Here is a 12739-nt window from a genome sequence, read left to right on the forward strand (position 1 = left end):
GAAGCCGTTTATATTACGTTGATTACTGAAGCGCATGGATTCGCATGGCGGACGATAAAATTTTGCCGTCACTCGACGGACTGGTTTTCCGTACTAAGAATACTTAATATCGATTAACCTTGCGATCCGTACACGTGAGAACGTTCCTATAGTATCTATTTTTTACTATGTAATTAAATACCTGACCCCCCATGCTGCTACGGGACTCCCTTTAATACTAATTATATAATTATACTGCATACTTATATTACAAGACATGGTCACGATGATAGGTATCAAGGATTCTTCATGGATTCCTTCGAAGAATCCGTATCAATGTTTGTGTCAAAGTATAGATACATATACTGTACATAGAAGAGTAAAGACTGGTATGAAAATTGTAAATCCAAAATGTAAAATGACTGACAAATCGTGAGTGAAATATTTTTCAATCTATTCTACTCTATATACAGATATGCTATTTTTTTATTAAAAAAGTATTGTTATTACACGCTAATAAAATTTAATTTTATTATTTTACGAAATTTTACAACTAACACACAAAATAAAATTTTATTACTTTTTTATTACTTTTATTGTTAATTTTTTGTTTATTGAAATTATATAGAATTTCTATTCTAAGTTAATTTTGAATTTTATTTTATTATTTATGTATGTTATTATCTATATCTGGTTTTTACATTTTAATTTGATAATAATTGATATTTTGATAATTTATTAAGTAATTACATCCTCCCCCTTTCGCTTATGATTAATTTAATAACATACGCAGTTGCGTAATTTAATGCTTAATTTAGATTTGACTGCATAATTTTGTTTTATTTGCTACAAGCAGGTCATTATTGAATTTAGAATAATTAAGTACACATGTAAAGGTTAAAAAAGTATGACATTTCATATCACATTTATTTGTACATCGTATAATCGCATTCGAAAGCATAACAGCTGAACGTTAAATATCATACATCATGCATTGTTCGAATCCGAGATTACTTCCGGCAAATAAATTGCACGTGCAGTGCAACATCGAATTGTAATCGATATAGCAGCTTACGCTTTTCACTGGATAATATGTATAATCGCTCGACCGTTTTATATTCCCGTTAAATTTCGTCGTGCGATCTAATATCGATGGCACATTGCATTTTTAAATTGATATTTCAACGGGAAGTGGGCAAGAAAATTTGAATTTTCCACTTACAATGGTGTGCAAAAGTTTCCGGCCAGTGACATTTTGTGTACTATATTTTATAAATAAAGCCTGATAAAATTTTTATCATTATCGGATGTTAGTACAAGGTGTGGGTAATCAAATTTTGTACTAACACCTATGATAACGATTAAAATTTTATCAAGTTTTTTTTTTTATAAATTAGAGTACAAAGTGTGATTAGCTGGAAACTTTTGCACACTTCTGTATCTTACAATTAAAACTCTGCCTTCTTAAGAAAGCGGATAAGAATTCTATTTTAATTAAAATTTTAATGAATTTTTGCAGTGTAGACATTTTTATCTTTGATCACATGCTCTCGTTAGATTATCTAAAAGATATACAACATATTATTTCTTTAAAAAATTTTCTTTATTGCTGTCTTCGCGATATTTCGACGCAGTTCTGACCCGCGAGGCCAAGACGCCACAGAATCGTCGTGTGTAGTTTTCTTGTGGAGCAGATGGCACATTCCAGTTTCAATTGGATGACAAAAGGCACATTTACGGACAATACGTGTCATTGGCTGCAGAATAGCTCCCCCCTTTTGATATGCCACTGGCGATTAAGTACCCTAATCTCACTGACATCGTTCACCACTGACAATGCTCGTGTGGTGTCATCAGGATTGCGTCGAAGCCTTTATACGAAAGTCTTGGGCACTTTTATTTGAAAGAACATAGCTTTAATAAACGGATATATATGATAATTTGATTAAAATAGTGCGCATTATAATTATGTTAAATATGCATTGTAATTAAATATAGTTGCGTTTTCTATTTTACCTCAATCTAAAAAAATGATTTCAAAATTATTTTATAAAGAAATGTTATTCAAGTTGTGAGTAAGAAAAATTTCCTTCCACTAAAGAAGCGAATAATAATCTGAGGAATATAATAATGCAGCAATCTTTCGTTGAATTTTAGTATTACAATAGGATTTTTTCTTTCGTTTTTACGCTTTATCTTGAAATCTAGACACATTGCATTTTCTATGATATAAATTATCATAATCCGATCCCGCTGATTTGAGTTATGACGTTGCGAACAGTGGACAAATAAATAGTACCTGGTGGCGCATCCTTTTGTGACTGGTGCCAAAAAGGGGCGCTAAGATGGGAAATAGGGGGATCATCAGAAATCCCCGAGTGTGACGTGTAATGGATTAATTGAAAAGATATCCTACGAGACAGGAATATATCTTTCTTTCTTCAAAATATAAAATATATGTAGATAATGTAGAACAATTGTGCGCAATGTAATTATAATTAAATAAGCATGATAGCGAATAATCAGTCATATTAATGACGATAATTTTAAAATCTCCTCTACAACGCATTCTCTCTCTCTCTCTCTCTCTCTCTCTCTCTCTCTCTCTCTCTCTCTCAATAAATATTTTATAATCGAATTGATCAGAAGAAAACTACGTTCTATACTCTCCTATAGAAGGTATAATAAAATAATTGAATGATTGAACAGTGTCTGTTAAATTCACTGGTTGAAATTTGCGCACGGCTCTAGTCAATCTTCATAGCCACGTATAAAGTTACGGTAACGAGAGGTAGCGATTGGCTATGTCAAATAAATTTAATCTGTTTCGTAGAACCATACATTGTCACGCGAACGATATAAAGCGACGATGCTATTTTTGAAATACGTTTTCCATTTCTCAGCCAAATTATTATACACACACATCCACGCTTGTGAAATATTTTTGTTGTTACAATACGGTCACTTTATTTAATATTTATTAATAATAAAATTACTGAATTTGTTTGTTTTTTTAATTTATTATTTTAATTTGTTTTTAATTTTATTGTCACAGAATTTCTTTTCCTCTCTGTAAAATTGAATCTATTACTGCGATGTTTTTAATAAGAAATGATAAATAGAGTGATTCATTCATGCGACATGTGTTGAACCAGATTTACTGCAGTGCGATAGCGAAACATATTCTTGGCGATGTGAGTGAAAGTTATTTTCCACCAACATGACCTTTATTATTTAGATAGGCTATCCCTCATTGTCTTAAAATTAAACCGACACTTTCTTTCTACGCTAACAATGCTTGCCCTCGAAGCAGCTTGAATTACGGCATTGCAACTGGCCAGAGTAGATAAATGGTACCTAATCCCATTTGTCTTGATGCAAACTAGGGTCAAGAGACAAATCTTTAGACGAAGAGAATGAAATAGAATTTAATGGTGTATCGCTTTGACATCTTGTTAGGAGAAAGTGAGATAGAGATAGAGATAGATAGATGGATAGATAGGTAGATATATATATATAAGCACATACATATATATATTATATGTATATGTATATCTACCTGTCTATTCATTCATCCATCCATCCAACCAACCATCCATCTGTCTATATATAGATGTATATAACATATATTAAGAGAGAGACAGAGATAGAGAGAGAGAGAGAGAGAGAGAGAGAGAGAGAGAGAGAGAGAACCGTTTATCACCATTTATTACCGTTCGAGAATAATATCCTTTACGTAAAAATAGTTATCAAATTCAGTGTAAAAAGAAATGAATCTAAATCTTGAGTTTATAAAATTAACATTCCATTTTCAGCATCTTAATACAATTGATAAAATCCTACTTTATCTTTAGAGAATTATATAAGACTTTCTGATAAGAAAAGTTCTAACAATTAAGCTTAAAAATAGGGATCCGAAAATGTAGACTTTTTACTATATTTTCATTATCTGTCTTAATCTTTTTACTTTAATCAGAAGTGATTTAAAATCTTTAATAATTTCTTTAATAACATTTTTCTTTAATAAAATTTTAAAAATATCATTTAAAATTCTTAAGATGTCAGTAACTTTTAATGATAGGCAGTATCGTTATGCTACTGTCGTGTTACCTAAATTATACATATGGTAAAAAAGTTACTGCACAATAACAACAACATACCAAACTGTCGTTAAAAGTTACAGAATCAAGGCATAAATCTATAAAAAAGTTTTATTTTATTCTCTCAGATAGTTACAAATTTCCATCTAAAAAATAAATAATTGCCGAAATCCTTTTACTTTTTGTTCGTGATTGAATATTGATCGTAAAAAATATATTTTCCCATAATAATAACGATGTTGTTGATAGCACACATAACTTGATTGATCGTGAAAATACATTTATTCAGAATATATTCAAGAAACGTTGTACAATAACATTGTAATTTGCACATTTTATGGCAACAATTTACATTTTTTATGCTCTTTTATGTTATATGTATACGGTTTATATTGAGATTACGATTTTAAAAAATACGCAAACAACGCACGTTAACCGTAAAATATTGCAGCATGTGATTATTCTTTGAGCTAGTATATTACTATATTTGTGATGCAATATATAGTTCACTAAGCGCAGTCACGAGTTTCAAAGAGAGTTTTTGACGAGCGGGACGAAGAAAGGGGAAACGAACACGGCGCAAGCTGTTTCGCGAGAAACTTTTGAATTATTTCTTCGCCATTTCTTCGACTGCGTGGAAGGCACGTCGCGACGGGATATTATATTCCATAAGACTTTGTCTTACGATACCGGTGAGCGAGAGGGGAAGTTCTCCCCCTATCTTTAACAACGTTTCCGTCGACGGGAGAATGCGTCGGCGAGTTCGTTTCGTAGAGAAAGTTGTGGTCGGCAGTGCGCAGATCGGATAACGACATTGTTGGTAATGGGGTCCGCAACGACACAGAAAATATGAGTCCAAAATCCTCTTTTCTATTTCGTCGACTGATTGTCGCTGCTCTGTGTTTATCACGCGGTAGCGCGTTTTCAGCACCGTTTCGTGAAAGGCCAGTTGATGTACATCTCATATAATGAGATTACAGCTTATCCTTGGTTTTAAACAAAGTAATGTTTAAAACCTTTCAAACGCTATTTTATTTTTTTTAAAACCGGACGGGAAAATGAAATTTTATGGATTTAGGTTGTTAACTTCTCTGCGTTTTGTTTCTATAATTTTTCCGTTTTTATCTTTTCTACCAGACTGCAATTTTGAGTGAAAAGTGACATGAACACAAAGGTGTGGTACAGTAAAGTTGGAATGTACACGATTCAGAAATTGTTCCGATTTTTTTATTTTTGTAAAAACACAGTATATTTACGATTGTATGTGCACAAAAGAAAGACGATAACAAGATTTTTTTATATTGTGAAAGGTTTACATGTTTTGATACGTGAATTTGGTTGAAATGTATGTTTCGTATTACGCAGACATTTATTATATTATGAAATAAATGTTAATTTAGAATATATTTTTCATTGCTTTTAATAATTCGATTTTACTTGGAGGATTAACGTATCTTGCGCTGGTGTATTAAAGAGAATCTATAAAGGATAATGCTAAGTTCTCCATCCTCTTAAAATCATATGAGCTTCCAGAACTATAAGTACCACATTTCCGCATAATGTCGGCCATTAGTGCTAACACAATTTTCATAATCTTGCAGGTACCGACGATCCCATGAATTAATTACTTGCCATATTAAGAAAGGAAGAGGAGCTATCCGGCACACGTGGGTCGACATACGTTGCACTCGTGAATCATCCCCTGTCATTATGTAACGGTGAATTTTCCCGTTTCTGCCGGTGCATACGCCAAGTGCAGCCGAAATTGCCTGAAATCGCACTGAGAGAGAGTTCGCAGATTCATGGAATCGTGATCAGGTAAGGATGATTTTGATGTCGTTGCTGCGCACCGTAAAGGAACCGCCTCGAAATTTATACGTCAGGACCGGAAATACGTGCCAATCTGGCCCGGTATCTAGGACGGTAATGTAACTGTCATAGGAATAGGATAGGAAATTTCCGTTGAAAATGAGATCGGATTTCGCGAAATCGAGCGTGCAACATTTTCCGAGATACACTCGTGTCAACTAGAATGCACAATGACAAGCGATTGAAGGAATTGGCGAGTTACCGATGTGACATTATTCAAAGCCTATGTTTGACAGGATATTATTTAATTGTGGAGAGTGAGTAATTTAAAAAACTCTCAACAGTATAAAATTTTATAGCGTTATTAATTAATTAGATAATTATACACAATGTGTTTCGCACAGTGCTGCAAATTTTAATTATTCTCCAGATTCCAATTAATATTACACAGTACAACCAATTAATAATACACAGTACAACAAAGCAATTGCTAGACTCCAGAGAATAATTAAAATTTGTGCAAAATTCTATCTTAAAGTAAAAATTCTCACATGTGTGAAATATGAAAATTATAATAATTTTTACAAGCGGTTAAAGTTGATGAACAGGATTGCAAAGCTAAGGCCCGTAATTGTATTATATATTTATCGATTTGTCGTTGAATTAGACGTTATACATAAATTAAGTGTTACACATTTTTCGTATTATTTTTTTATATTACGAAATTTAAAAATACGTTACATATTTTGCCTGTCACGAGATTGGCCTTGGCGTGTGTTATTGTCGTACACAAAAGTATACCGCACGGCGCGGGCGTATTGCGTATTGTCATTCGGACAGTGAGACTAGAACAAGTGGGTGACGGCGCGGATGCGAATCCGCTCCGTATGACGTCGCATTACCACTCGAAACGTGATCACGAGAGATACTTAGAAAGCTCTTCCAACTCAAATGCGACGGTTCTGTTAATATGCAGTGTAATATCACCGTCCGTAATTAGCTCTCGTGCTGGCTATTCGTATGCGTGTTAAGACTATTTACCGTATTTAAACGTATAGTTCTCACAATTTATTTGAATTAAAACGACAGTGAATGAGAATTACAAATTATTATTTTATCGTGATATCTGTAGGTTAATTATTGGAATTATTTGGAATATATTAAGCAACGTGCTTTGAATTTGTCGCCAAATTAAGTATATAGTAATTTGGCGCATTCTCTCTCATTTCAAAAACGTATGAATCGTGTCAGAAAAATAGTATCTTGATTCTGTAATTTTTAATGATATTAATTAATATGTTTTTATTTATATTTCGCAAATATTGATGAAAAAGCTTCTCGATGATAATGTAACGATACTGAATTGTCGTTAAAAATTAGGATACAGCCCGAGTAATTCAAATCACGCGAATGTGATGTATTGAACATTTGGCATTATTATAATTAATTTGAAACGTAAAGAATATTTGTCTGTGACAATGAGTGAATTTATTTCATTAAACGTGAATCTATTTTATAAAATTTTAAATATTCGAAATTTGGTGTTTTGTCTTGCCGCATACCACGCGCGTACGAAAAGGTCAACGGCATCAACACGCGACCGGCGCGGTGTAGAGTGACGTATTGTCATTCAGTCGGTAAGATTCGAACGAGCGGGTAACGGCATGAGTCGTTTTGCGTATCGCGAAATTGAAGCATGATATAATTCGTATATAATCTAATCGATGCATTAACAATGTTAACGATTCTATGATTCATTGATTCGTACATGCATTCGTATAATATTTGTTCTGCTAATTTGTAGGATTTATGATTCAAAGTGATAATGTGACGCTTTCCGCGTTATTTTCCCATCCTAATATACAATAAAAATTGCACGTCGCGTATGGCTAACGTTGGGAGTGTTGGATAAAATACCGTGTAATTCTTTTATTTTTGTAATTAATATGCGCGATTATAATAAACTATATATTTTCGCGAATGTGTGTGTGTGTTGTTCGAGGAAGAGGAGACCCGAAGACATTGGATGACAGCGGAGCAACCATAGGGTAAATAACTCATTTAATTTCTTGATTCTTTTTGATATCTATACGTAAGTAATTAACTGAAAGATAAAAATCAGTATTACTTAACTCTCAAGTTCCAAACTATCGTGAATTAGCACCAGTAAACGTTTTGATTTATTTTTGCTTTGCATTTTTATAAAATTAACGTTCAAAGACGTAAAAAAGGTGTGGAAGTTACGGTTGCGCGATCGGAGTGTGGAATTTGAGGATTAAGCGGAATTTGAAAATTAATAATAATTAACATATTGACAATTTGCAATTACGGGCCTTAGCGCGCAAGAATGTTGTTCAATTTTTCCACGTAATATATCATAATTTTTCAACGTATAAGAATTTTAATTAATATTCGAATTGCAAGTTTTAAAGTGTTTCACGGCATTTGTAGGCATTTATACTCACTCTGTACATTACGTTTCTATACGTATTAATTCTATTTACGTGTAATGCTACCATTTCACATGCATTATTGTGCGTATGTGTACGCGCCATTTTATCCATTTATTACACGAGCACGTGCATTTCGTTCAACGTTTCACGATGTACTCACTCTTTACATCGCATGTGGGTCAAGTGTAAGCTGTCAATATTTCGCTTTCCGCGTTTCAGCTGCAATGCGTTGACTCTCCACAGAGCGGAATTTTCTTTTTCATTCCTGTGCATTTTGTATATTGATTTTCCATGAATCTTATTTTCATTATCCTTTCGATGTAACCTTTTAGTTTTCCAGTTTTATCTCAAAGAGTTTTTCTCAAAAATTATGAGTATTATACAAGAAAGGGGAGAACATACAGTTGTAGGCAGACTAAGCTTTTTATTTCGATAGAACGCGTTCGCGAAAAATATGGCGGAATTTGTGAATTCCCGTAAGATTCTTTGATCCTTCTACGAGGATGACACTATATATGAGTATACGATGTAAGAACTATAATGTCCCGTAAAATCCGTGTGGGGCAAAAGAAATAATAACGACAACGTAAGCTTACAACGGGATAGCATTGCGCCCCAACGTCCTTTTATACTTCATATATTTCGTGGTGCCGTCTATATCCTGTTTATACATTATGCTTCAGTGAAAGTCGAAACCATCTTACCTCTTATTAGATATCTATATCCGATTCGAAGATATTTCTACCGCGACTGACTTGAATTATTTCTTGAACTCACTTTAGACAATCTATATGGATCGTCAGAATTCAGGCTAGTATGCTGGTTATTATTTTATATTCAATACAATATAAAAAATATTTAACAAATTAAAGCACGTACATGTCATAATGTGTATCCTTACAGAAATCTAATGTTTTAATATCAAAAGACAGTAATTACTTATTTTAAGTATATTAAATAAGCACTGTTATTTAATGCATTTAGCACTTCAAATAATTAATTAATTGTCTTCCGTTAATAAATTGGTCAATATTAATTTTCTGTAAGAGTATGTATTAAAATATGTGACATATAAAATTATATACATAAATAGAATTCTGTTATGACATTCGATATAAATAGAGAGAGAGAGATAATTTATAATTTTACGATTGATTACATTTCCCGAAAGTGTATGCATTCAATTTTCGAAAAAGTTGAAATATTTAATATTTATTAATAAAAAGGATATATATTTGTGTACCTGAAAGCAGAAATACAATTTCTGTGCTATATCTTTTACTATTTCCATTATCTTATTGTCTCATTGCGCTGTAGGTTTTTTTATCGACTAAATTCGCAGTGACTCGTGATAACGCAATGGTTCTGACAGCAAACGCAATTTGGAGGCATGATGACGTTTTAACTACCATATAACGGAAGCAATGAGCATAACGCCCCTTGCGCGAAATACATATATATACATATATCGGGTGGGAAGGTCTCGTTGCTTTGCTAGTAAACTAACTTCCCCATTCCGTCAACAGTGTTACAATGAATGCTCGCGCGATGCGCTACGGGGCGAATTTAATAATTGCACAAATCCCTCCATCTTTGTCCGGGCTCTGTGTAGCACAACGAGGCGTTAATTACTTCCACCATTACCATTTCAGATTGAGTCGCGGGCTGAATGCTGGGTCTCATTTTACTCGCGCAATCTTTCTTATGAATAATTTTGCATTTGTTGTTAAGTCCAATGAGCTTTTTCGCTATACAATTTTAAATAGTCAGCGCAGGAGATAGGAATGGAGAGAAAGAGGTGAGATGAGATAATAATTTAAACACACAAAGAAATTGATGTGAAATAAAAATCGGAGTGTTACGTTAATAGAAGTAAATCTATGTAGGTCACAACGTATCTAAAATTGTAGAAAAGTATAAATTTAAAAAAAAAAAAGGATCAAGCTATTAAATTCTCAAAGGCGTCACTGCGCTTAAGATATTTCTTCAGTCCCTTCTATACTGTATATTTGCTGGTATAACGCCAAGGGCATGAGATCCAGCATCCGGATCTTCATCCTAATTATGAATGGCGTCATTCGTTTGGCCTCAAGTAGGGGAGACGAGCACGAATCATACTTCTCGCTCACTCTCGTCCCCGTTCTCCTTTTCTCACTAGACGGTCCCCACATATTATGCAGTGGTACGCGATATGCTGGCGTTTATAAAATGTGGGCCACTTCAGTACGCGGATCGTCGATGCGCGGATTACATTACTCGAAGCCGAAGTCGATCGTCGACCTACGTTTATACGACGATGATCGAGCTCGTCGTTATTCAACGTTCGGCTGTCAGGCTGTTTCAATGGTGTCGTTGGCTGCTTTATTACCTTTACGCGAACGTGTCGAATCTTGGTGAGTGCGTGTAATTTAAAGTGATCGATTTTTGAAAATTCGGAAAAGAAAGAGAAATATTTCACCTCCGTATTAAAAAAATTTTAAGAGTCAATTCAAAGTAATTATAGCTAATATCTTAATACAGATATGGCTAATAATTACGATTGCACTATTATTGTTCGATAATCTTATTTCGCGGTTATTATCAAGGATATTGATAAGAACGGAAGTGTGATATAGTTTGTATAATTTAACACATTTTTGTGATAATTATTGTAGACGCAACTAATAATCTTTACGATAAGAAATTATTGTTTTAAATACTATTACGAAATTTAATAAATTTAAGTAAAAAAGAGAGAAAGAATTTAATTGTGTATCTTCCATCATGCTTTTGCATCGTGATATTTGACATTTTCTGATATGAAATGACTACTATCGTCTTGCGCTAAAAGATATTGCATGTTGCATCAGATTCGACCTCTCGCAAGATAACATTTTCTATTTTTAAGATACTAAAAGGATTAGAGTTTATAACCAATAAGTCTATATACCACAGTAGATCTTTCTTTTAGCGTCTAAATGAAAAGTACGTCCATTAAATCGATAGAGACAGCTTTATTGAAAAAAAAAAAAACGAGGCTTACTTTACATATGTTGTCTCGCATTTACCATTGGCGTTGTCGTTAACGTAAAGAAGACTCATACTTAAACCTACGAAGCTACTGGCACGGTTGAAGCTAGCCATCTGTCTCTGACTCGCGTGCATGTAGAAACTGGGCCGTCATTTCCCTTCGTGTTCAAACGCGCTTCCGCATGCCTCTTGAGACTGCTTCGTGCTTCAAGAGACGACGCTGTTTGATGCAGTTTGCTGAAAACACACTCGACGTGACATTACGGCGTGGACAATATGTCGCGTTGGAATGGAAACGGAAATAGATTCGAAGTGGCTTCGTCGGTAGAGAGCCAATCTTATAGCTACCGTATAGATACAGCATCGTGTGATTTTTACCGTATATTGTTCAGTCTCTAAAAAAATTTTACGATTAGTGCTTCTACTACATTAGTCGAAGCCACATTTTCTTTGCCGTTCGCTATTATTGTTGCAGTTATATTTGGAATATCCTAGTTACATCGGAGTCTTCTATTTTGTTACGGAGCATAAAGGGTATTAAATTATGTTCTTTTTGCAAAAATGATAATTACATAACTTTAGACATAAATTGATGCGAAAGATTAAGCTATATATACTCTAAATACTTAAAATAAAATTGGAATTGCTAAACTTACTACGAGAGTTTCTGCTAAACAGCTGACACTGTGTATTTGAAATTCAAAGAGAACTATGTTGTTGTATGGCTGCAAGTTGTAAATGTTATTCTACGGTATATGATTATAAAAAAATATTAATATACTTAAAAGTGATACTTTTGAAAATTTTATTTAATTTTTTCTTTTTATTCTCCTTTGAAATTTAGCAACATTTTTCTGTCACGCTACATAACACGAATGGCATAAATATGTAAATTTCTTTGTAAGACTTAATTCTTTCATGTGTGATACTGTCGGGTTGTTACTTTAAATTATAACGCGGGAATAAGTTTAACATCACGAGAGTGACGTGTGAAACGAAACAGGTCAGAGCACCGCGCGTGTTGATAAAAACTCGGTTTAACTCCCAAGGTGTCGAGAGTTAACGCACAAATTAATAACACCCGCTGTAAATCTAACCTGTCAGCGTCGAATTGTCTGAATTGTCCACAATGAAAGATTTCCGGTGTAAGTACCCTGCAATGTGCGACCGACGAGAAACAAGTTTTCACGGTTTCGCGTACACCCTTCTAATAGGATTAACATAAACAGACGAGAGTGCTCCAGCTTTATTTGACATCTTTATCATTATGCCTTTTAATTTTGTTTTTTTTTGTTCGGAAAAAGCGGATCGATTTTAACACGCGTCGAAATCATAGTAATTGGAGAATCTTATGTCTCAATTTTTGAAAATTGACGAGAATACGTCTGT

General features: G+C 33.7%; 1 protein-coding gene across 3 annotated transcripts in view; it reads left to right on the top strand.

Annotated features, from left to right (window-relative positions):
* Liprin-gamma (liprin protein kazrin) overlaps positions 1-12739 on the top strand; it is a 134884-nt gene that overhangs the window by 4992 nt on the left and 117153 nt on the right. For all 3 annotated transcript variants that reach the window (XM_018538547.1, XM_018538549.1, XM_018538548.1), the window contains exon 2: positions 5681-5897. The gene's annotated coding sequence lies outside the window, so the exon portion shown is untranslated. The remainder of the gene's footprint in view (positions 1-5680; positions 5898-12739) is intronic.

This window comes from Cyphomyrmex costatus, unplaced genomic scaffold (genome assembly GCF_001594065.2).
Source record: "Cyphomyrmex costatus isolate MS0001 unplaced genomic scaffold, Ccosl1.0 scaffold193, whole genome shotgun sequence".
NCBI lineage: Eukaryota > Metazoa > Arthropoda > Insecta > Hymenoptera > Formicidae > Cyphomyrmex > Cyphomyrmex costatus.